This window comes from Gopherus flavomarginatus, chromosome 1 (assembly GCF_025201925.1).
Source record: "Gopherus flavomarginatus isolate rGopFla2 chromosome 1, rGopFla2.mat.asm, whole genome shotgun sequence".
NCBI lineage: Eukaryota > Metazoa > Chordata > Testudines > Testudinidae > Gopherus > Gopherus flavomarginatus.
This window is the reverse complement of record NC_066617.1, coordinates 359,517,388-359,541,055: the sequence shown is the minus strand read 5'-3', so window position 1 is coordinate 359,541,055 and position 23,668 is coordinate 359,517,388. Positions and strand designations below refer to the sequence as shown.

At 46.4% G+C, this 23,668-nt stretch overlaps 1 protein-coding gene across 1 annotated transcript in view; it reads left to right on the top strand.

Moving 5' to 3' along the window:
• The window catches only part of DGAT2 (diacylglycerol O-acyltransferase 2), a 660,465-nt gene extending 637,253 nt beyond the window's left edge, over nucleotides 1–23,212 (top strand). The window contains exon 10 of the transcript XR_007770606.1: nucleotides 23,202–23,212. The gene's annotated coding sequence lies outside the window, so the exon portion shown is untranslated. The remainder of the gene's footprint in view (nucleotides 1–23,201) is intronic.
• Nucleotides 23,213–23,668: the final 456 nt, after the last annotated feature.

The window sequence follows — 23,668 nt, the reverse complement described above, 5'->3', positions numbered from 1 at the left end:
CTTTGATTGTCATATGGTTTCTGCTGGCATTGCGAAGTGCTGTCTCTGTTATGATTGTAAGGCTGGTCTCTGCATCTCCTGTTAGGGCGTGTGTAGATCCTGAGGGTCCTCAGTGAGACTCTAGAGTCCATCATGAAATAGAGGATCTCATCCATCTTAGCTGAGAAGAGCTTGTCCCTGTCGAAGGGGAGGTCCTCTACTTTGGTCTGAAATTCCCTTGGGATACCAGATAAGTGTAGCTAGGATGCTCTGTACATGACAATGGCTGTCGCTGTTGTGCATGCTGCTCTGTCCACCACGTTGAGGGATGCTTGGAGCGCTGCTCTAGCAATAAGTTGTCCCTCATTGATGATGGCGTGGAATTGGTCTCTTTTTTCCCTCTGGAAATTCCTGGATGAAATCATTCATTTTTGTATAATTGTTGCAATTGTTGTTAGTGAGTAACGCCAGTTAATTCGCCATGCAGAACTGAAGAGTCGCAGAAGAGTAAACTTTTTGGCCAGGATGTCTAATCTCTTCCAATCCTTGTCTTGTGTGGATTTGAATTGAGGATGTTTTCCCCATTGGTTGACCGCATCCACCACTAAGGAATTAGGTTGTGGGTGAGAAAAAGGAAGTCTATGCCTTTATTTGGCACATAGTATTTCCTGTCCATACTATGGAGGGATGGTGGCAGATGTCTGCCACATTCTTCCTGCAGGTTCCCTCAGAGTGTCATTTATGGGCAAAGCTATTTTTGTCGTGCATGAAATGTGTAGGATCTTGAGGAGTTGGTGTTGTATCTCTGGTACCTCCACAAGAGGAATATTTTGGCTCTGTGCCACCTGCCGGAATAACTCCTGAAAGTGTCTGAAGTCATCTGTAGTAGTGGGAGGTGGGGGATTACAGCCTCGTCATGGGAAGAAGAAGAGTTGTGACCAGGGGATGTTTTGTGTTCTGTGGTCTCATCTCTGTCTTCTTCCATGTCCCCTGTTACCTCAGAGGGCTCCAGTATTGATGTTGTCTCAGAGTGTATAGGTTTCCTGTGAGAAGTGGGAGATCTGTGGAACTGAGCCCTGTAGGCTGCCCAGGGGTCTGATTGGGGCCATTGAATGGGAAATGGCATGGGAGGGCACATCCATGGGTTAGCACATCCATGGGGGAAGGTCCCTGGCTCTGTTCCGTGGGTCTATAATGAGATTCCATGCCTGTGGGGGAGGAGTGTCCAGAAGAGAAAACTGCTGCCTCCATGTCATCCTCCTCATCACTTGAAAAAGATGGAGCAGTGGGAGATTCTGGTTGGTCTGGTACCATCAGTACCAGCAAACAGGCGGTGCCGAGCAGTGGAGATCTGGGAGCAGAGGACACTTCCATATCTGAGGAGTGCATAAGGGGAATCAGTGGCATCATATATGGTGCCATATCCTTCTGCGCCGCTGCATTAGGTAGAAGTGAGGCCGGTGCCGACCTTTTGTGTGTAGGCCTAAAGGAGGATGGTGAGGTTGTCCGTGGCAAGAGTGGAGGTGGAGAGGGTTTGGGGAGGAAAAATAATAAGCTCAGTTCTGGCCATGTTGAGCTTGAGTTGGCAGTGGAACATCCAGGATGATGTGTCAGAGGCAGCCAGGTGTGCAGGGCTGGATGTGGGTGTGGAGAGGTAGATTTGTGAGTTATCTGTAGGGATGGTAGGTGAATACATGTGAATGAATAAGGTCACCTAAGGATAGGGTACATTGGAGGAATGGGTGGAGGATCTGCTTGGAGCAAAAATCTAAAATAACTAAGGTATGTACCTCTTGATATTTTGCTTATGAGTTGTTTGTCTGTTTAATATTTGCCTGTCTGGTCTATTTAAATTACAATCTCTTTGGGTCAGTGATTTTTTTTTCTTATGTGTCTACACAATGCCTAGCACATAGGTCACAATATGGCACTACCATGATGATGATGATGATAAAGGTGTAGAGAGAGATGATGGTCAGCTCTTTGGGACAGGAAATGTCTTCTTTCTGTTTGTACAGCACCCAGCATAACCAGATCCTGATTTGGGCCTCTGAGAATATTATTTATTATTATTAGTGCCCAGCGACTAGTGGGTTCAGCCACTTTTATAGATTGAGGCCAAATCCTCAGCTGGTATAAACCAGTGTGGATCCATTGATTTAAATGGAGTTATATCAATTTCCACCAGCTGAGGACATGAATTCACTGGGTTTATAATCACAGTTACTGCAGTGCTGTGGATGTTGGGGGTGTGAATCACATGTCCCTGTATGCCTGAAAGGCATGCCTTTGAACTGCACCCAGGAAATGAGTGGCTACAAGAGGTCCGCTGCATTAAAAAACTATAGAAAAACTTTATTTCTCTCCTGAGGTGAAAGGAAGAGGCTGGTGATTTAGGGCCTGATCCATCTCCCAGTGATGTCTAGGGTAAAACTTACACTGACTGCAATGGGAGCTGAATTGAGCCTTTAAGTTTGCAACTGGCAAATATCATCCAAATCACCGAATCTTTCTGAAAAGCTCCTCTTTCCCTTGTTTTTCCCTTCCATGCACTCAGGAGAACAGCAGCCTACAGCCAAGTGCTTTTGAAACCAGCTCCTCTTTCATACACTCACTAAACTATGTAACATTTATACAATCCAGCCGGCTCTGTCCCATAACTCCAGGCAATTCTGAAAGAAAGGGAGATAGCATCAGTATCACAAACCCAGTCTCACATCATCTGCTTTCATGCTCCAACTATCTTAGTGTTTATAGATCACATATCCCAATCACTTCAGTTCAGCTTGCAACTAGTTTTCAAGTCTGCAGGCTACAGGGAAAAGATATAATGGGCCATTCAGCTAGAATAAGGAAAAATAAAAAAAAATCTTTACATACACAACCCTGTATTTGTTTTACTGTCCTGATCCTTCTATATTTCTCATCTGCCATTTGGGGTTTATCTGAGCTATTTTTAAACATAACTCATTGGCAGTTTACCTTTAATTCTTGACCATTTTAAAACCCACAGTGGAAATGTCAAGTGACCGATAATGTTGTCTGGAAATTTGTTGGCCATGTTTTCTAAAGTGGCTTTCAGTGCTATATTATTGGGGGGAAGGGGAGGGAATTCTTTGCATTCACTAGCCTATAGTAATAAAAAAATCCTGCTAGTATGGTACACCGCACCTTGAACCCAAGGATTTCGAGACACTTTAATAAATGCACATTAACCCACCCAGCCTCTGACAGATGTTATTATCTAGGTAAAAATGATTGTGTCTGTTTTGAGGTTGGGTAGGTAGAGATGCAAAGGGCTGGACCAGCACCATGCAATCCAGCCTGAGTAAGGGAGTAGTAGCCCAGCTCCAGGAGCAGGGTAGGGTCTGTATTGTGACTGAGATTCATGGTTTGGTCCCTGCTTCCCCTTTCCCCAGTGCGGAAGGAAGCATTCATGGGTGCAGCTTACTTACCCCTCTGTGCCAATTCAGTTGCGCTGGTCAGTGCTTTGGAAAGGGCAGAGCCAGTGCTTCACCTACTCCCCACTCACCTTGGACTGGGGGAACGGTGACTTGGTTACTCTCCCTCTGACATTGCTGCCCGCAATACAGGTAACAAGGGCATGAAATGGGGCTCCTTATGCCCCGTTACTCCCTGCACAAGTGAACACTGACGGTCATGCTCTGTTCTAAAGAGTTGAAGTGACCTGTCCAGGTTCACCCCAGTCAGATGTAGGACCAGAAAAAGAACCCAGAAGTCCTGGCCCTCAATTCTGAGCTGGAACTCCTAGACCAATGACAATCTTTCCCTTTTATTTGCTTCTACAACTTTCTGCTGTGCTGAACTCTCCACACCTGATCCACACCCCACTGAGGCCAAGAGAATGACTCCACTCACACTGCAAGCTTAGCGGGGGAAAGATTTACCATTCCTAAAATTATTAGCATGATTCAAGGAGCCAAAATGTTCTTCTGCTAAGTAAAATGGTTAAAAATACAACAGTTTGCATAGGGATGTCTCATTTCTGCAGCTCTACCAATTTCATAGCAGGCAAGAATATGTATAATGGGCAGGTTGCTAGATGTCTTTACAGGTAACATTTCTTATGTTTGTCAGGACTTTGATCAAGTGCCAGACAGATAACAGACTGTACCCAAAAATGTACTCAGAACTCAATTTATCTTGAATGACAGTTGGGATTTAGGTGTAGTTTGTTTTGAGAACCATTTGCAAAGAGTTTAAGTGGCTGGAATTTTTCACCAAACAAATTTCTCCGGCAGAAAGCTTGTTTTGTAGGGGGTTCTTTTATTTTTAATGGAACCCAGCTTTGTCATTTACTTAATGACTGGAGCTAACAGAAATGTGTAGATGTTCCGGGCATCTCCACAGGGTACAGTATGGGGCCTGTAAACTGCTGCTATTATTTTTAAAAGCACAAATAAAATAAGCACATAGATTTATGTACAACTGACTCTCTGGGGTTTTTCATTTAGTTTAGATCACTTTCTGGAAAAATATATCTTGCAGCTCGAACCAGTAAGAGATTCATATGCTCTGTGGGTCAGGCACAGCGTGAGACACACAACACACTCCGAACAGTTCGGTACATAAGCTCTTCAGGTCAGGGGCTTTCTTTTTATTTCCAAGGATGTGGTCATTGTTAAACAAATAATTTTAAAAAGCCAGTGAAGTTACACCAGGGATGGATTTGACCCCAGGTCAACACTAATCTATCACAAATGTATAAGGACCAAGAGCAAGGTTCAGCTGGTGTGTGTGTGTGTGTGTGTGCGCGCGCGCGCGTGCGCACATGTAATAATACAATGAAGAAATGCCATGACAGGTATCACTGAGTTGTTCAAAGTGGAGCTCTCCTAATCAGTACTGACAGGCCACTCCACTAAGAAAGAGAAGGCTGGTTTATGGGACTAGGACTGCAAGGGAAGAAATGGAAAATAAGAAGGACCAAATGTAATAAATATGGTACTGTATGTACTGTAAAAGTGGTAGTTAAAGTATACTAGGTATGACAGGAAGATCTGTACCTTGCCAAGAAATTTTGTCATTTAATCATATTGCAGATAAATGGCGTTTAAACGATTTGGTTTTGAATGTCTAGAATTGAGAATTAATCTGAACAGAACCAAATTTTATAGTAGACACCAGGGCCAGGTTTGTTTTTCAATAGCTTTTCCAGGGACCCCAGCTGCAGACTTCGCAGGATAAACTGAAGACAGAATGACTTGGAAATTCTGGAAACAACTCTACAGATCCCTGAGTTGGATACTGTTAAGAAAACAGAGACTGAATTACTTAAAATATTTACAGGACTTCAATAATAAACTCATGTTTTTTAAAAAAAAAATCTCCTCAATAAAGCTAGGCAAAATTTGTTGTCTAAAACTTTGTTTTGCAAGAAATGAATATTTGGGTCAACCAAAACATTTGTGTCAATTTCACTGAATTGTTTCAATCCAGAAACCCCCTCTCCTCCCCCCCCCCCACCAGCCCATCTGAACAAATAAAATGTTTTATTTGGACAGTTTTGAAATGAAGCTTACTGATTTTTCAATTGAAATGTAGAAATTTCCATATGTTTTATTTTTTAACACTGAAAACAATGAAAGATACTTGGAATATAAATGAAACATTACATTCAACCCAAAGCAATTTTTATTTTTCTTTACTTTTCAATTCACCTAAAATTTTGAAAAAAATGTGATATTTTTCCCAATTTTTTTGGAATTGCCAGAGAACCAAAAAATCCGTTCTTTGCACAGCTCTCCTCCCCTGTTCCCTGGAAGAAATCATTCTTCTGTAAGAAGTCTGTGTAAGTCAAAGTAGCAAATCCTTCCCCTTGCTCTCCAGGGTGGTGGAACCCCAATGAATCAGGCTTGATTCACTGAGCATGGTTTGGGGTGGTGATTTAGGAACTCCTGGTGGCAGTATACACTCACCGTCTGGAATGGAGCCCAATTTGGTAGGGTCTCCCATGGGTTCCTGCACAGTGGGATTTGGGAACTGAGGTGACAGGGCTGGTGGGTATGCTGCTATACTAGAGGTTTTGAAATTAGAGGGGGGCAGCTCCTGGGGGGCTCAGAATGTATTCGGGGGGAAGGCATGAGAAGCTTTAGGGGGAGAAAAAAACTTACTGTGCATATTTTACCCATGCAGTGAATAACTAGCAACGCTGATTCCTCCAGACACATCAGGTACTCAGATGGCGCTCCACATTTTGATTGATTTCGGTGAAGCTTGCGTAACATTATACAAAGTTGTTGCCATCTGTACATGAATCTGTTTGCAGCGTGGCGGCGTGCATATTTAACTGTAAGCATCGAACACCATGGGCACTTTTGCTTTTGCTCTTATGCCTAGGGGTCGTTGGCTCTGTTTGAATCAAGGCCTTATTGTTTTTAATATTTAATGAGAGTTGCATGTTGATTTCTTTTACCCGTATATGTGCTTCTGCGGCGGGTGTGTGTAAACTTTACAGAAGCAAAGCAGGGAGGCACAATTGCCTAAGTTAGAGACCCACTGTGCTATACTGATCCAACAGCTCATTGCTTGCTGCAGAGTGGAGGCACTGCAATTATGGGATGGGAGTGCTGTTGAAACTTCAGCACTGCAACAGCAGCAGCTCTGCTGCTGTTACCCACTCTGTGGGGACGATTCATTCCATCTGTAATCGCTGCATAACACACCCTGGACCAAGGTTTGTTTCGCAATTCAGATTAGTCAGAGGTGGCGCAAAGGGACGGATTTAACCCCAATAAAGCTGTGATCGCCCCAGAAGAGACATTCCACCTTCTCTCCTTTTAGGGGTCTGCAGGTTACATTTTTTAATGTGCCTAACAGACTTAGGACTGCAACATAAATCTCACTGATTTCAGAGTGACTTGGGCTCCTAAGTCACTCGGGCAGCTCTGAACATTTTTACATCTGCATTCCTTACCGGAGAGTGAACTGATTATTATTATTTAACACCCAGAGGCCCCAATCAATAGAGCTCCATTGTGAAACTCATACAAAGCCATTATTCCTGTCCTGAAGAGCTTATGGTCTAAGGAAACCGATACAACAGAAACCTCATTTGAAGCTTTAGTCAAACCTTGCACCTATCCGGAATTAGGGCTTGCAGGCTACAGCTAAGCGTGGGACCAGCTAGCTCCACCTTCCTAGTGAGCAATGGAGGACTTGCAGCTGAATCACCTGATTAGCACGAGGAACCACTTGGCATGTTCTTAGGCCCAGCAGCAGCATTAGGCGAATGGCTGTTCAAAGCATTCACCCACACAACTGCATTCGTTCCTGTGCCTGCTTGTGCCCAGCCCCGCTCCTGCCAGGCATCTCTTCAGGTGACCAGGTTCTGAGCCTCAGCTCCAGTTTCTGACTTTGGCTCTGATCCTGGGCTCTGTTGCCTGGGCTCTGACTCCAGTCCTGACCCTGGGCTCCTGTACCAGCCACTAGGTCTGGTCTCTGACAGCACCAAAGCTGACTCCGATGGGATTTTTCAGAGCATTTCCTTTGCAATTGCTGAAGCCTTTCACGTTGGTACAAGTGCCCTCTGCTTCTAAGGCCCAGCTCTCATGAGAATGGCCATCCTTCGTGTGAGACTCTCTGGCTAAGCCAGGGGAAGGGAGCAGTAGAAATCTCATGGGAGGGCTTGTTTTTGTGAGGTCGTCAGCTCTGTTTTGCAGCCTCAAGAGTTTTAAAGAAGAATCCAGACTTGAGGGAGCTTATCTCAACCTGACTCAACTGTTTAAGTCCTTTACAACAATCCCTTCCACTTCAAAGGCTGTCTGAACGTCTTTGTGAGAGACCCCTTCTAGATAGTCTTCAAATCACTATCACCCATCTGCAGTTAGAATACATTAAAACACAGGCTGGGCAGCTGTCCTGTGCAGAGGTGGCATTTCCAGGTGGGTTCAAACACACACACACCCCTGCCTCCTAGGCATTGGTTTGTTCCAAATTAGAACAAAACCAAACCACCATTCCCTCAGCCCTTGATTCTGCATTCCTCTGACCAGAAGGATCACATCCACCTCCCTTATGTGGGCAAGGTGAATTGAACAGCTGCACCTGCTAGAGAAAATCAGCAGAACCCTGCCGCCCTTGCTCCCCGTTCTGTGGCCATGGGGATGAAAGCAGAGTAGGGAAGAAGGAGGCCTTGCAGTTAACATGTTAAGTATCAGGCAACAAAAGAAAGAGCCAAGGCAATGCCACTTCCCAAAACGTTGTATTGGGATACGTGAGTTTTGGGGCCTCTGGTTCCATTGCCTTTCACTCTAGGGTTTCCTTATTATACCCACACTATAGAAGGCTCTTTTCAAGGGCAATTGCCTGGGATAATGAGACAGAAACAAGAGATGGGCCTGAACCAAACCCCAGTATCTGAACATCTCTCACAAAACTTGGGGAAGTTTGAGGTCAGACCTACATATAGATCCAGTTGGTGGCTGATCCTACCTTTGTAATGGGCCACACCAAGCCCTGTGCCCTAAATCCCCCAGTATGTAGGAGGGTTTGGATCCAGGGCCAAACATGAGACCGATGCTAATATAAAACCTTTCGCCCCTAGGTCACTATTTCAAACCCAGCTCAGGCTGATAGCAACTGAAAGCTGAACTGTTTAATCTCATGGCTGTTGTGTAGCGTGGGAGATGTGAATTTCTTAGTCTCAGTCTATCTCCTAGTAGATATCACACCACCCTTTGCTGGCAGTCTCACCGGAAAGGAGAGAACTGAATAGGCACAAAGGACAAACAGCTCTAAGATGCTGAGAAGGGCTCTCTCTAGGTTAAAGTTATGGCACATTAGTAGAGCAGCAGAGGAGAACCTTGCACTGGGAAGCAACGCTGTCCAGTGCATAGATGAGTGGAGCAGGGCATTGCTTTATTCCTGGCTCTGCCAATGACCTTGAGCAAAACTCTTCACCACTCTGTGTCTCGTTGTATGTATCTGCCTTTGTAAAGCATTTTGAGATCTTTGGCTGATGTTACATGAGAGCCATGTATTGTTGATACTGTATCTGTTCCCTGGTTAAACAGAGTAGTTTCTGAGCCTGTTCCTTTGACACCTTTCACAAACACACACACACACAAAATATTGCTCCAGAGGGTAAATGCTGCACTAGAGATGCACTCTTTTCAAATACTTCCTGTTTCTCCTACCTTGACCTGGGGGAATGTCTCATATGGAATGGGACCTCCCATTAGCATCCATGAATGAGAAAATATAAATGCATCTGTCAAGTGGTATTAACTGCAGATCCAGCAGTTTGTGACCTTGGGGTCTGATCTGTAAACCATCACAATCTGCACCATATCACAACATTGATACTTTCACTAACTGATGCCTGTCATGTTCTGCACAGGAGGCAAACAGCTCTTTGAAGTTGCTGCTTTATTTTTTGAAGAGTTAAAAAAAAAATTACAGCAGGAAATCATTTCTAGCCCCAGGGGAATGCTCAGAATTAGATCCTAAATTCTTTCCACCTATTAATGCTTAATTTTTGTTTTTTTTCTTCAGAAAGGAGAGAAAATACTTAATCTTTTGTGAACAAGAAAGTCGACATCTGCAGGATAGAACCAAGACACACCTGCAACAATGTCTGTTCTATCAATCTGAACAAGGGATTTAACAGGAATGGAAATACTGCTGGGCTTTGGGGGCTTTTTCATATACACCGCTACCTTGATATAATCCACCTGATATAACATGAATTCGGATATAACATGGTAAAGCAGTGCTCCGGGGGGACGGGGATGCGCACTCCGGTGGATCACAGCAAGTTCAATATAACACGGTTTCACCTATAACATGGTAAGATTTTTTGGCTCCAAAGGACAGCATTATATCAAGGTAGAGGTGTATTAATAATACCTTGCGTATATACATATTGCCTTCAGTGGGAGACCACAAACATTAGGATGTTAGCACAAGGCCTATCCACCACTTAAGCCCTATATTCAGGGGCCGACTTGCTTCCTGGTGCCATTTAAAGTTAGTCATCAGCAGATCTGGATAACTTGAATCCCAGAATTTTAAAAGAGTTGACCAAGGAGCTCTCTGGACCATTAATGTTGATTTTCCATAACCGTCTTTATTATTTTAGAGCCCAAGGCCCAACCAAGAACGGGGCCCCATTGTCCTAGGGAAGCTTTGGAATACTGGAGAAATTCCAGAGGACTGGAAGAAAGTTAATGTTGTGCCAATATAAAAGAGTGAATGAGATGAAATGGGTAATTATAGACCTGTCAGCCTGACTTTAATTCTGGTCAAAATAGTGGAACAGCTAATATAGGACTTAATTAATAAAGAATTAATGGATTACTGTCAGTTAACTAGGGTTAATGGAACATAGATCTTGTCAAACTAACTTCATATACTTTGATGAAATGACAAGTTTGGTTGATAAAGGCAATAGTGTTGATGTAATAGACCTCTGTAAGGTATTTGATTTGCTATCACCTAATGTCTTGATGAAGAAATTAGAATGATATAACATTAACATGGCATACAATAAATGGATTATAAACTGTCTGCCTAATAATTCTCAAAATAACTCAAAATTGGAGAGAATCCAGCAGAGGGCAACAAAAATGATTAGGGGGCTGGGGCACATGACTTAAGAGGAGAGGCTGAGGGAACTGGGGTTATTTAGTCTGCAGAAGAGAAGAGCGAGGAGGGATTCGATAGCAGCCTTCAACTACCTGAAGGAGGGTTCCAAAAAGGATGGAGCTCAGCTGTTCTCAGTGGTACCAATGACAGAAAAAGGAGTAATGGTCTCAAGTTGCAGTGGGGGAGGTCTAGGTTGGATATTAGGAAACACTATTTCACTAGGAGGGTGGTGAAGCACTGGGTTGGGTTTCCTAGGAAGGTGGTGGAATCTCCATCCTTAGAGGTTTTTAAGGCCCGGCTTGACAAAGCCCTGGCTGGGATGATTTAGTTGGGGGTTGGTCCTGCTTTGAGCAGGGGATTGGACTAGATGACCTCCTGAGGTCTCTTCCAATCCTAATATTCTATGATTCTGTGTAATTGTTAAAACCACAGAATCATGACTGAATAGGTGTGTTTCTAGTGGGGTCATGCATGGATCAGTTCTTGGCCCTATCCTATTTAACATTTTTATCATGACCTGGACAAAAACATAAAATCATTACTGATAAAGCTTGCAGACGACAAAAACATTGGGAGAGTGGTAAATAATGAATGGGACAGGTCATGGATACACTACAGTATGGATCACTTGGTAAGCTGAGCACAAGCAAACAATATGCATTTCAAAATGGCCAAATGTAAAAAAGTGATACATTAAGACCAAAGAATGTAGGCCATACTTACAGGATGGGGACTTTATCCTGGGAAGCAGTGACTTTTTGAAAAAGACTTGGGGATCATGTGGATAATCAGGTGAACATGAGCTCCCGAAGCGATGCTGTGGCCAAAAAGGCTAATGTGATCCTTGGATGTATAAATGGGAATCTCAAGAACGAATATAGGGGTTATGTTACCTCTGTATTTTGCACGAGTGTGACAGGCACTGGAAAGGAAATTAGAGATGGTTCAGAAAAGAGCAACAAGAATGATTAAAGGACTGAATTATGTGCCTTATAGTGAAAGACACAGTGAGCTTAATCTATTTATCTTATCTTATCAAAGAGAAAGTTAAGGGGTGATTTGATCACGGTCTGTAAGTATCTACATGGGGAACAGAAATTTGATAATAGAGAACCTCCGATCTAGCAGGTGTAACGATCCAATGGCTGGACAAATTCAGACCAGAAACAAGCTACATGTTCATAACAGGGGAACTAACAATTGAAATCATTTATCAAAGGATGTGGTGGAATCTCCATCACGGGAAATCTTTAAATCAAGACTGGATATTTTTCTAAAAGATATTCTCTAGTTCAGCCACAGCTATTGGATTTGAAGCAGGAATTAATTCCTGGGAGGACTATGGGCTGTGGTATATAGGGGGTCAGAGTAGGTGATCAGAATGGTTCCATTTTGGCCTTAAAATCTATTAATTTATGAAAATGAACCCAAATGTATCGTTATTTTGGGGGCCTGGCTTCTGATTTTTGAATGCTGGGCAGCAACAGTAGTGCATAAAGCTAACTTTCGGGCCTATTTCTAACCTCAGAGGTGTTAAATGTGCAGGATCCTCCCAGAGATCAGTGTTATCTCAAGAGTAAGAGATGTCTCCTCACTGCAAATAAGTAACATTCCAAGCAGACTAGATAGAAAATTAGCCTCATTCACAGGGAGGCTGTTCAGGTCATGCTAATGATTCCTGAAGCAGTTATTCCCCCACCATCACTACCACCACGATACACACACACCCTACATTTTCACTAACTCTGATTAAGTTGGCAGCATTTCCTCTGCTTTTCTTACATACACTCCACGCTGATGTCAGTGCACAGACCTTATTCCCTACCCCCAATCTCCATCCCCTTCCTGTGGGGAATATGAATTTCCAAGTGGCTTGTAACAGGCCATTTCAAAGGAGATTTAGTTTCTAAGGGGACACCTGCCTGGTAGGCTTGATGATGGCTCCAGCTGAGCCTGCTAGGCTTGTTTCAGCTTGAAGTTGTGCCTCTGTTCATGTTTCATGTTGCATCTTAACCCTCGTGATGCCTCGTGGCCCTGATGTGGAGCAGCAGCTGCCACCAGTGGAAGGTAGAGGGGAAAGAAAAGATGGATCTGAAAACCCAGTCCAGGCCCAGATTCAAAACACTCCATCACTGGCTGCTGATTTAAAAGTGTGTTTAAAATGTCCTGTTTCATGCAACTTGACAGGCCTTTTTTGGCTGAAAACACAATGGCTGCCATGTCTTGCTGGACAAGTCACTGCAAATCTAGCACTTTGCTTGTCACAATTAAAGCACGTTGAGACACCAGTGGAGTATGAAAGGTAAGGAACTAGAGGCAAGATCACCAGGCCACTGCTGCTCATTAGCTTGTCTACTCTTGAGTCATGCTCTGGATTCCCTTAAGCCAGAAAAAGGGCAGCTCAATATTTTGTAGTGACTTTGTAGGAATCCACATTTGTTCACTCTGAGTGAGGCTCATCTCACATGAGCTCACTTTGCAACTCACGAGATGATTATCTTTTTCCTAACTTCCAGGGCGTAAAACTTACTGTTAAATCCTGCTCTGACCTAAGGTTTCTAATCATGGTGTCTGTAGCAGCCTGCCTGAACTTGGAGGGAGGAGCACAGGTTGCAGTAGGGAAGCATTTGGAGGAGACTCCTGGAAGTCAGTCTGTGTGTACATGGCTGTAATGCTAGCGCCAGTTGCAGCAAAATAGTTCTCTTAATAAAAAGTCAGTTTCATTTGAAAAACATGGAGTCCTCTCATGTTATTAACCAGCATGCAGTGCATGAAATAGTGTGGGAGCAGAGTGGTACCCTCTGTATATAAAATACAAAAGCCAAAGTGTCTGAAGGCAGGTTACTTATAACCTCTCCTTACTATGGAAGCATTGTATGCATCAGGCTAGTGCTGACTGCAACGTATGGCACCTGCTTGGTGAGAGACAGGACATGTCACTTGATCAGTAGGCCATACTTCCTTGGCAACATAGAGCTTCTGTCCCCACTGCCCTACGTTTTTGTGTAGTCATCCACATATGTGCAAAGTTGCAAAATGCAGCCATTCTAATTCAGACCCAGGACTGTGCAGGTGAGATGCTGCCCCCTCGTCCCAAATGCACTAGCAATCCTGCAACACCCTCTCTTCCAGCAATGGGGCCCTAGGGAAAGAAAATGCAGTGGGGGAGCCAACCAGAGGCTGAAACTGACACAGCAGCTGCAGAGAGCAGTTCTAGCAGGGAACCAGGACCTTCTGCAGCTTTCACATTAAAGATTATCTCCGCTGTGCTGATTGGCTATTCTCCCCAACTCCTCCCACCCCCTTCCTCTTTGTCTCCAACCCCTTCCTTTTCTTTGTCTTTCCATCTAGCTAATCTCCTCCTATATAGACCAGGGAAAGAATTTAAACAACAAAACCAAAAGCTTACAGCACTAACATGACTTCAATCATTGCATTTTCCCTTTCTCCTGCCCTGGACCTGTCTTATCTATTTAGATTGTAAACTCCTCGGGCAGGGACTGTCTCTTATTCCAGGTCTGTACAGTGCCAAGCACAGTGGGGTCCTATTCTCAGTTGGCACTACCCTAATAGACCCAGTAAACAATAATAATTTGGTAGCCGTACACACAAGAGACATGGCAGTGGGGAATCAGGCCCATGGTGAGCAAGCCCTGGCTAGCTTCTCCTCCCAGCAGCCTTTTGAGCATTGTGCCCTGTTCTTTGCAGGGGAAGTAGAGACTCCTTAACCCCCATCCTTGTGCATCACTCTTACTGGAAATAAGGGGTCAAATAGACTTTGATGAGGCCACGATTTTACCCAATACTTTCAGCTGAAATTTTTCACCTGGTTCCAATCCTACAGGTTTCACTGGGCAACTAGCACAAGGAACAGAGCAAGAGATCTTGTTAGCTCTACTGGTCCCAGCCCTACAGTTCCTATAAGTAGAAACAAAGAGAGAAGAAACCTAATATAAACAAGCTGGAGGATTCTAATGGCGTCTGTTGGAATTTCAGCTAGGGCAGGAAGCATTTGGCCCTCAGCCTGGCCATATGAAAAACTAGCTGAGTTCTTTCTGCCTCTTATATCACGCTGCTGACAAAAATCCTATGCTCCAAACCTGGCAGACGGTTTTGTGTATGGTGCATGAACTAGAACAGGATCTGGTTCCCTTTCGTGCAGCTTTTGTGGCTCTGCAGTGCTAGCAGGAGCAAAGGTCGTCAATGAATTACTGTATATGTTGAGCACATGGAAGCAGGGCTGTTAAGCTGGGACAGTTTCAATGAGGGATCATAAAGAGAAAGAGAGAGAGAGAGAGAGATTTCAAATGCTGTGTTGGGAGACACTGTAAAATCCTGCATCAGAAGAGGAAGGTATTTTAAAAGCTGCCTTGAAATGAGTGAGATGTTGCAGGACTGCAGTAAGACTCGATCCGCGATGCACCTAGAGCTTTATTAACTGGATGGCTGGGTCTAGCAGTCTGAGATCATGTGCCTAGGACATAAGTCTCATTCAACACTGGGCTTGTAAAGTTACAGGATGTTTTCATAATGCTACAATAAAGGCACATGGGCCCAGATTTTTAAAGCTAATTAGGTGTTGCTGCACTCAGCATTGCAGCACTTAACTGCTTTAGGAGCCTAAATCTCATTTACAAAAGGGTTCTAGGCATTTAGGAATTTAAATCCCTCAACTGTCAATGGAATTTAAATGCCCAAGTGCCTAAAACCCCTTTAAAAATAAGATTTAGGCCCCTAAATCAGTTAGGCACTGTGATGCTGAGTGCAGCAACGTTTAAATATCTGGGCCTCGGAGATTATTTATGGTGAATAAGAAGCTTTTTACAGTCACTTTTCTAATCATAACTGTGAGGTGCAGAAGTTTACTAAAATCTGTTCCTTCTAAAAGGACACTAATAAGAGGAGAGACCCTGAAAGTAGCAGATGCCACGTGGTATCTGTAAAATAACGGGGGGAGATGAAAACACAATGGACGGACTGCTGTCAGAAGGGAAACTGTCATGGGGGGAGTAGCACTTGTACATCTTCAAACCAAGGTACAAACCTTAGCTGTGTGACAGGGGCGGCTCTAGGAATTTTGCCACCCCAAGCACGGCAGGCAGGCTGCCTTTGGCGGCTTGCCTGCGGGCAGGACCAGTGGATCCTCCACAGGCAAGCCTGCGAAAGGTCCGCTGAAGCCGGGGGACCAGCGGACCCTCTGCAGGCAAGCCGCTGAGGGCAGCCTGCCTGCTGCTCTCGCAGTGCCGGCAGAGCACCCCCCGTGGCTTGCCGCTCCAAGCACACGCTTGGTGTGCTGGGGCCTGGAGCTGCCCCTGCTGGCTGAAGACAAGCAGAGAGCAGGAGAGGACTGGGGTGTCTGCACTGCTGCTTCCTGTCATTCAAACAGTATCACGTATCCCAAGCATTCAAAATCATGAATCAGGCCCAAAATAATCATGAGATTGGCTTATAAATTATGAGATTTTTAAAAGAAATAAATGGGTTCTTTTTCTTTGCCTCCTAGTTTCTGAGCCGTGCGAGTGCGCTCACTTCACGTTTTCAGGTCTCTGCAACCAGGAAGGCTAGAAACTTGCTTTTCTCAAACAAAATGAAAGCTGAGGTTGTCACACGATCAATTGCTTCCAGGAGCTGGGGCTTTAAGAAAAACACCAAGGATAAAATCCTGATCCCACTGAAGTCAAGGGGATTTTTGCCATTGATTTGAATGGGGCCAGGCTTTCACCCCAAATGTTACAAGACTCACGATAACACCACAAGAGTTGGCAACACTTCCAAAAACATTCACTTTCAGGGCCAGATTATTCTACAGATCTGAGCCCAAGTTCTGCTTTTGTCCAATTCCCCACTTGGCTACGGATTTCCCGAGCAACCTTCGTCTCTCCGTGCATCCAGTCCTCTTGCTATAAAAACAGGATAATACTGATGTCACCAGCTTTTCTCTGTCTTATTTATTCAGACTAGAAATTCTTCAGGGCAGGGAGGGACTTGTGCTATGCAGTTATAGAATCACTAGCACAACTGGATCCCAATTCAGTTAGGGCCTCTAGGTACTGTTGTAATACAACTAATAAATAATAATTATAAAGTTCCTAGGTGGGGTGGGGATTGGGATGTTCTCTCCTTTTGGTGGGTTCACAGGCATGGAATGAAATACTTGCTTTGTTCTGAACTAAACCCTCAACCGGGTGATTCTCCCCTTGGAGCTGCTAAAGCAAACCGCGAGCACTCATCAAGGATTTCTTTTGTTTTGACTTGCTTCCCCCAGATCAAAACTTTTCAGGGCTGGTTCCTGATGAAAATGTGCCAGATGCTTAGGGAGACAATAAAACCTAGCAGCAGCAACACTTCTCTTTTCTTTGTTTGCTTCGCCCCCCCCCCCCCTTATAGATTACTGGGACATGCCAGGAGTTGTAACAAAGAGATTTATGATGAACTAATTTCCAGTATGATGAATTCTTACACTTAACCCCCTTAGTGCTGGGATACAGTGTGTGCACCGGAGACTGGGGGAATTCGGATGTTATGGTGTCCTTGGTATTATCTATAGGGATGTTGGAGTCACCAGGAGCAACAAACCTGGGGGATTTCAGCTCCATACTGCACGGCAGGTCCCCTGAGTGGTCTGTACCTGAAGATCTGTCCTAAGAACTTGTCCTTATCCGTGCAGACCATATGGATGCATTGCTGGGCTCTGGCTTCTGTAGCTGAGGCACGACTCTGCCTCCTCTTTTCTTCTGGCTTTTACCTTTTTCTGGGATCTTGCCTGGTACGCTTTCTAGTGAGTGGCCTGTGGGGACCAGCTGAGCTCTAATAGGTGATGCAGGCGAAGTCAGGTCTAACATCACATCATGGATGGTGCTAGTTTTGTTGTCAGAGCCTTGCCTTTGTACATGATAGCTTGAGGCAGTTGTCTTCTACTGCCTTGATTGTGGGTGTTTTGGGTGAGGGAGCTGATAAAGGACACCCGGCGTCTTAGAAAAAGAGGAATACTAAACAGTTCTGCTGCTGCTGCCACTCATTGTCTCCAAACTCTGCAGTATCCATCACATTGCAAAAGAAGGATTAGGTACCAATCAGGTGCCACAGCATCTATTCTCCGCAGCTCCTGTCCTGAGCCATCAGTAACCATGTCCACCTATGACAGGTAACACTCTAAAGGGTTCAAAGTTCAAATTCATTTTGGACTAATTGGATTGCTCATGCTGAATAATACCTCACTCCACGCATAGTCCTATTGACTTCTGTGGGGCACTGCCTGAGTAAGGCACTGTTCAACATGAGGAGGGATTTCAGAATCTGGCCCTCTTCAGCAAAACTGGACTGTAAATCATCCAAGAACAGGATGTCTCCTGAGAGTGATGGTGCTTCCCACTTCCAGTCAAACCTGGAAATTCTGGGCCAAGCCCTGAAGTCCTCCTTTGGTTTTTACTCAGATCCTTACTCAGTTAAAACTCCCAATGACGTCAGTAAGGCAGGACTGGATTAAGACATAGAACTATAGGCCTAGGGCCCAAGCTCCTGGAGCCATGTGATTAAATCAGAATGTCAGGGGTCTTCTACATTAGCTAGTTTTGCCATTTGAATTATACTGCTAAAGCAGCCAATCCTCTTTAGTGTGGACATAGTTATATGAGTATAAAAGCACAGGCACCGAGTTTCTAATCTGCTGGGAGGTTCTCCCCCCAGGCTCCTCCCAGGCCCTGCCCCCCTCCACCCCTTTCCCCAATACCCCACCCTGCTTCCCACTCCTGCTCCGCCCCCACCATGCCTCTTCCTGCCCCATCCCTGCCTCTTCCCCGCCCAGTTCTGCCCCCTCCCCATAGCACGCTGTGCTCTCGCTCCTCCCCCCATCTCCCAGCACCTCTTGACGCCATGAAACGGCTCTTTTGCAACAGGCAGGAGACACTGGGAGGGAGGGGAAGGAGCTGATCGGTGGGGGCCACTACGGGGCAGGAGGCACTTGTGGGGAGGGAGAGATGTTGATAAGGGGGCTGCTGGTGGGTGCTCAGGATTCTGGAGCACCCATGGAGTCAGCACCTATGTATGTAAGGCACATTTATTTGAGTGGACGTGTCCATACTAGGGCTTATACTGGTAAAACTAGATCAATAACTAATCACACCCCTAACCTACGTGGTTATACCAATATCATTTTTCTAGTGTAGACCAGGGCCTCGGTTTTAAGTTCCCAACCCTCCTGGCTGTAAAGACGAGCCTGAAAATGTGATCTAAGTGTAACCAATGCAGTGATGTCTGCCTGAATTTGCAGACAGTTTGAAATAGCTTGGGGAGGTCTGAACAGTCTTTGTGTATCTCAGTGGCAGGGCCGGTGCAACCATTTAGGCGAACTAGGCGGTTTCCTAGGGCGCCAAGATTTGAGGGCGCCAAAAAGCGGTGCCCCCAAAAAAATTTTTAAATGGTTGCAGCCGCTGCTGCTGGAGAGGTAGTTTGAGCTGCCCGCAGCAGCAGCTGCCTGCCGCCGGCAGCCCAGGGCGCCCCCGGGGTCAGGGAGCAGCTGCAGCAGCCCGGCAGCCCAGGGTGCCCCTGGGTCAGGGAGCCGCTGCGGCAGCCCAGCAGCCCGGGGCACCCCCGGGGACAGGGAGCCGCCGCGGCAGCCCGGCAGCCCAGGGCGCCCCCCGAGTCAGGGAGCCGCCGCGGCAGCCCAGCAGCCCAGGGCGCCCCCGGGGTCAGCACGCCGCCGCGGCAGCCCAGAGGTTCGGGCTGAGCCTCTGCCTGCAGCTCAGGGATTCCCCTGGGTCAGTGCAGCCGCCGTCAGCGGCTGACGGCGGCTGCGCTGACCCAGGGGAATCCCTGAGCTGCAGGCAGAGGCTCAGAATCCCTCTCCCTCCCAGAGCAGGGGCTCCAGCCTCTGCAATTTTTCTGGTTGCCGGCGGGGGCGCTAGCGGCTGGGCAGAGCTGTGCAGCTCTGCTTAGGGCATGTGGCAGGGGCCCTGCGACAGCGGCGCAACACCAGGGCTTCACTTCTGGAGGAAAGCCGCAGCTACCCCCCGGCTCAGCCTCCACGTCAGCCCCAGCGAGGGGCACGGAGAAGAAAAGAGCCTCAGCAGTGGTCTGGTGCAGCGGAGGAAGAAAGAGGACCCCAACGCTCATGCATTGGGCAAGGTAAACAAGTGCCTCCCCACAGGTCAGCCTCAGGTACCTGTGCTCCTGCCCCCTTGGTCCTTGGCTGGTCCCTGCTCCCGCTCCCCATGTGCCTGGACGGCTGGAGAGAACAGCAGCCTGCAGAGCTGGGCTGCCCCAGTGCCCCCAGGCACTCCCCTGACCCCATCCCCCCCATAGCCCTGACCCCCAGCTCCGAGCCCAGTCCCTCTGAGCTGGAAACCCTCTCGACCCCATCCCCCCCATAGCCCTGATCCCCAGCTCCGAGTCTAGTCCTTCTGAGCTGGAAACCCCCTCGACCTCATCCCCCCACAGCCCTTACCCCCAGCTCCGAGCCCAGTCCCTCTGAGCTGGAAACCCCCTGACCCCATCCCCCCAACAGCCCTGACCCCCAGCTGTGAGCCCAGCCACTCTGAGCTGGACACCCCCCTGACCCTATCTCCCCACATCCCTGAGCCCAGGCCCTGTGAGCTGGGCACCCCTGAACCCAGAGCCCAGCTCCCCACCCAGCCGTGGGCAACAACAGCACCACCCCCAGGCAACGACAGCCCATTGGTACCAACTATCACAATCACCCAGCAACTGCCCATTATGTAATTGCAAATGTATACAGACCATTACAGCTTTTAATGTTTTTAAATAATGTATTTAGTTTATTTTCAAATTATTACAAATTAATTTTTGAATGTATTTCACTAGTTATTTTTTACATTTCCTAATACATGTTACTATAGTATTGCAAATGTTTTATGGAAGGGGCCCTCGATTTTGCTTTGCCCAAGGCCCCCTGAGTCCTCTGGGTGGCCCTGTCTGAGTTTTAAGCCCTGCTGCTGTGTTTTGCCTGCAACAGGCAGGCCTAAGCCTGTGAGTGACCCCCATAGCAGCTGCCTGAAGAAGTGCTTGGGGGAATCATGCAAAAGGAGCGTGATATTTGTTTGAGTTCTCTCCTCATGGAGAATGTGCTCCGCTTGGTGCAGGACAGCAGTCTCAGCAGGACTCTAGGCCCAGCACCTTGCCTCAGTTTGTAGATTTGTAGTGCACCCATCACCGGGCTCAGTCTGGCACCGCTACCCCTCACCAATGCCCAAGAAGCAGTCAAAAAAGTTGGATGGACTGGTTAGGTTAGTTGTCATGCTGTTGCTTGGCCAGTGTAGAGACCACTGAATGCATAGTATTCCTCTATGATGTTCTGTCCTGAGCAAAATTGGCATGTTATGAGGTAGTGCCTGTGAGGGACAGGTGTCTGTTTATGTATCCAGCCATCATGTCTTAGATCTTCTTGGGGGGGAGCTTTTCCATCCTGCTTTCGTTGGTGACATCTGTGATGCTCTGGCAGACATCTATGAAGACAATACTCTGACAGGATCATCTGGCAATACATCAAGAGTTGATGCAAAGGCTCTTACAAAAGCCATTTCTAGTTTCAAGTTTCTTGTTCTCTTGTTTTGTGGTATGACATATTGTTTGAGATCAACATAACTAGCAAACAACTTCAGGCAAAAGAATTTGATATATGTGATGCCATTAATCAACTTGGAGAAACTAAGAAGTTTCTTGTGGGCTGCAGAAGTGACACAGCCTTTGAGAAAACATTGGTAGATGCAGGTGAACTTGCGGAGGAGCTGGATGTACCGGCACTTTTTGAACCAGTTCCAATCCGTATTAGAAAGAAGAGGAAGCAGTTCACATATGAAGCAGATGACAAACCTATTTATGATCCGGAAGAAAAATTCAAAGTGAACTTTTACTTTGCAGTCATTGACACAGCAATACATTCGGTTGAAGAAAGATTCACATTGATGCAGCAAATTAGTTCAGTATTTGGCTTCATATATGATGTTTACAGTTTGCAAAATAAAACACCAAAGCAAATTATGGAACATTGCTTGAATCTGGAGAAAGCTTTGCAACATGGTGAATCCAAAGATATTGATGCCTTTGACTTGTGCAATGAATTGCAAGCTATTGCAAGACGAGTCCAAAGGAGTTCATCACCGCAAGATGTATTGAACTTCATATGGGAAAATAAGCTGACAGATAGTGTCCCTAACACAGTTATTGCTCTTCGCATCCTCTTGACTCTCCCAGTTTCTGTGGCCAGTGGTGAGCGAAGCTTCTCGAAGCTCAAGTTGATAAAAACATATATGCGAACATCAATGTTGCAACAAAGACTTGTTGAGCTATCTACCTTGTCAATAGAACATGACATTGCTCACAGCATTGACTTGGAGGAACTTGTTTCTAAATTTGCTAAACTTAAAGCGCGGAAACATAAATTCTAAATTATAACATGTTACTCTGTGACCGTGTATTGTGTATATTGTATGTGATTTTGGGGGGGGGGGGCGCAAGATGGAAGTTTCGCCTAGGGCGCAAAATATCCTTGCACCAGCCCTGCTCAGTGGGTGTTGACTCCAAGACCCAGTGCTCTAGAGGGCCCCATCAGCATTACTCCAGCAGAGGAATCTGTGTCTGGCAGGTAGAGAGGAGTGCCATGGATCCATGCAGCAGGGCTGAGTAAAAGCAGAGCATGGACTTCAGGATTTGACCCACTCTCAGGGTGCCATTTCTTGTGGCAATGCCACACTTTGTGCTTCTGTTCGCAGTCAGAAGGCACAAGGGTGGGGGGGAAAAAAAAACCTGTTCTGAACAGTTCAGAACTTTTAAGACAACTTCCTTTTGGCTCTGGTTCTGGAAACAGGTGTCGGTTTGGATGTGTTTCAGGCATCCATTGATTGTAAGGCCAGGAGTGACCCTTAGAGCGTTGAGTCTGGCCTCCTGCAGAAAACAGGCCAGAGAATTTCACCCAGTTATCCCACTTTGTGTTTTCCTAACCCAGTGGCCCCATCCTGGACTGCCCACCTGCTCCATACTCCTCCATGGACTTGGTGAAACAGCAGCAGCTGCTGGGTCCTACCGTCCTAGTCACTGCCCATACAGAACTGTGAGAATTGTCCAAATAGAGAAACTGCTCTGCACAAATCATCCCATAAACACTTTCAGGGCTCTCAGTGAAGTGTGCGCAGCCTTCACTGATGCTGTTAGAAAACTCTTCAGGAGTAAATTGAGACCAGGCGGCTACTGCCATCACTGGACTCCCCCCCCCCCCTCGCCGCCCAGTTTCCTTCCAATGGTCTTGGTTCGTGCATTGTGTGCGCGGCTGTGCTGGGACACTCCACTTGCTCCTTTGCTGTCCAACTCACCCCTTGAAATAAGGTGGCCTCCTGCCAGTTCCAGCCAGCGGTTGCCAACTCCACAGACCCCAGTGGTTAAAGCCAATTCTTCAGCAGCCAGCTCCCACAAAGCATCGCCCCTCATGGCACAGGGCAGGGCAAGCAGCAGGCTCTAGTCTACCTGTGTGAGGGGCACATGCGACCAAGCCATGTGGTGTCTGTTCCTTTGACCAGATGCCTCTGTTCCCAAGTGAGCTGTGTGGAACGGTTATGGGCCATAGCTAGGGCATGGTAGACCACAGAGGTCCCTCAGGTGCACAGCTGGGAATGAGATCAAAAGCTGAGTGCCTCTGAACGGGGCAGAGATGGCAAATTTTCCAAACTGGCAGCAAAACTCATTCCCAGACAGAGGCCCTCTGAGGGGAAAAGCCCACCAGGAAGGGAGGATGTGGTGATGCAAAGCGGCCATCACCTCCTTTATATCTGGGGAAGCCGGCACTGCCTCAAATATGGGAGGCGTTGGCTCAGAAGGGGGTATTGCCAGGAGTCCCTGCCTTCCATGACTGCCCAACCCCTGTGTATGGGCAGAGGGCTTGGGGCCAGGATTCAGCCCAGAGCCAGCCACACAGGGGCACTCGGTGGTGAAGTTTTCATTAAAAGGAGCTGCTCTGTACAAAGAAAAGAAATGCACAGGCATGATCATAGAATCATAGACTTTAAGGTCAGAAGGGACCATTATGATCATCTAGTCTGAGCTCCTGCACAATACAAGCCACTGAATCCCACCT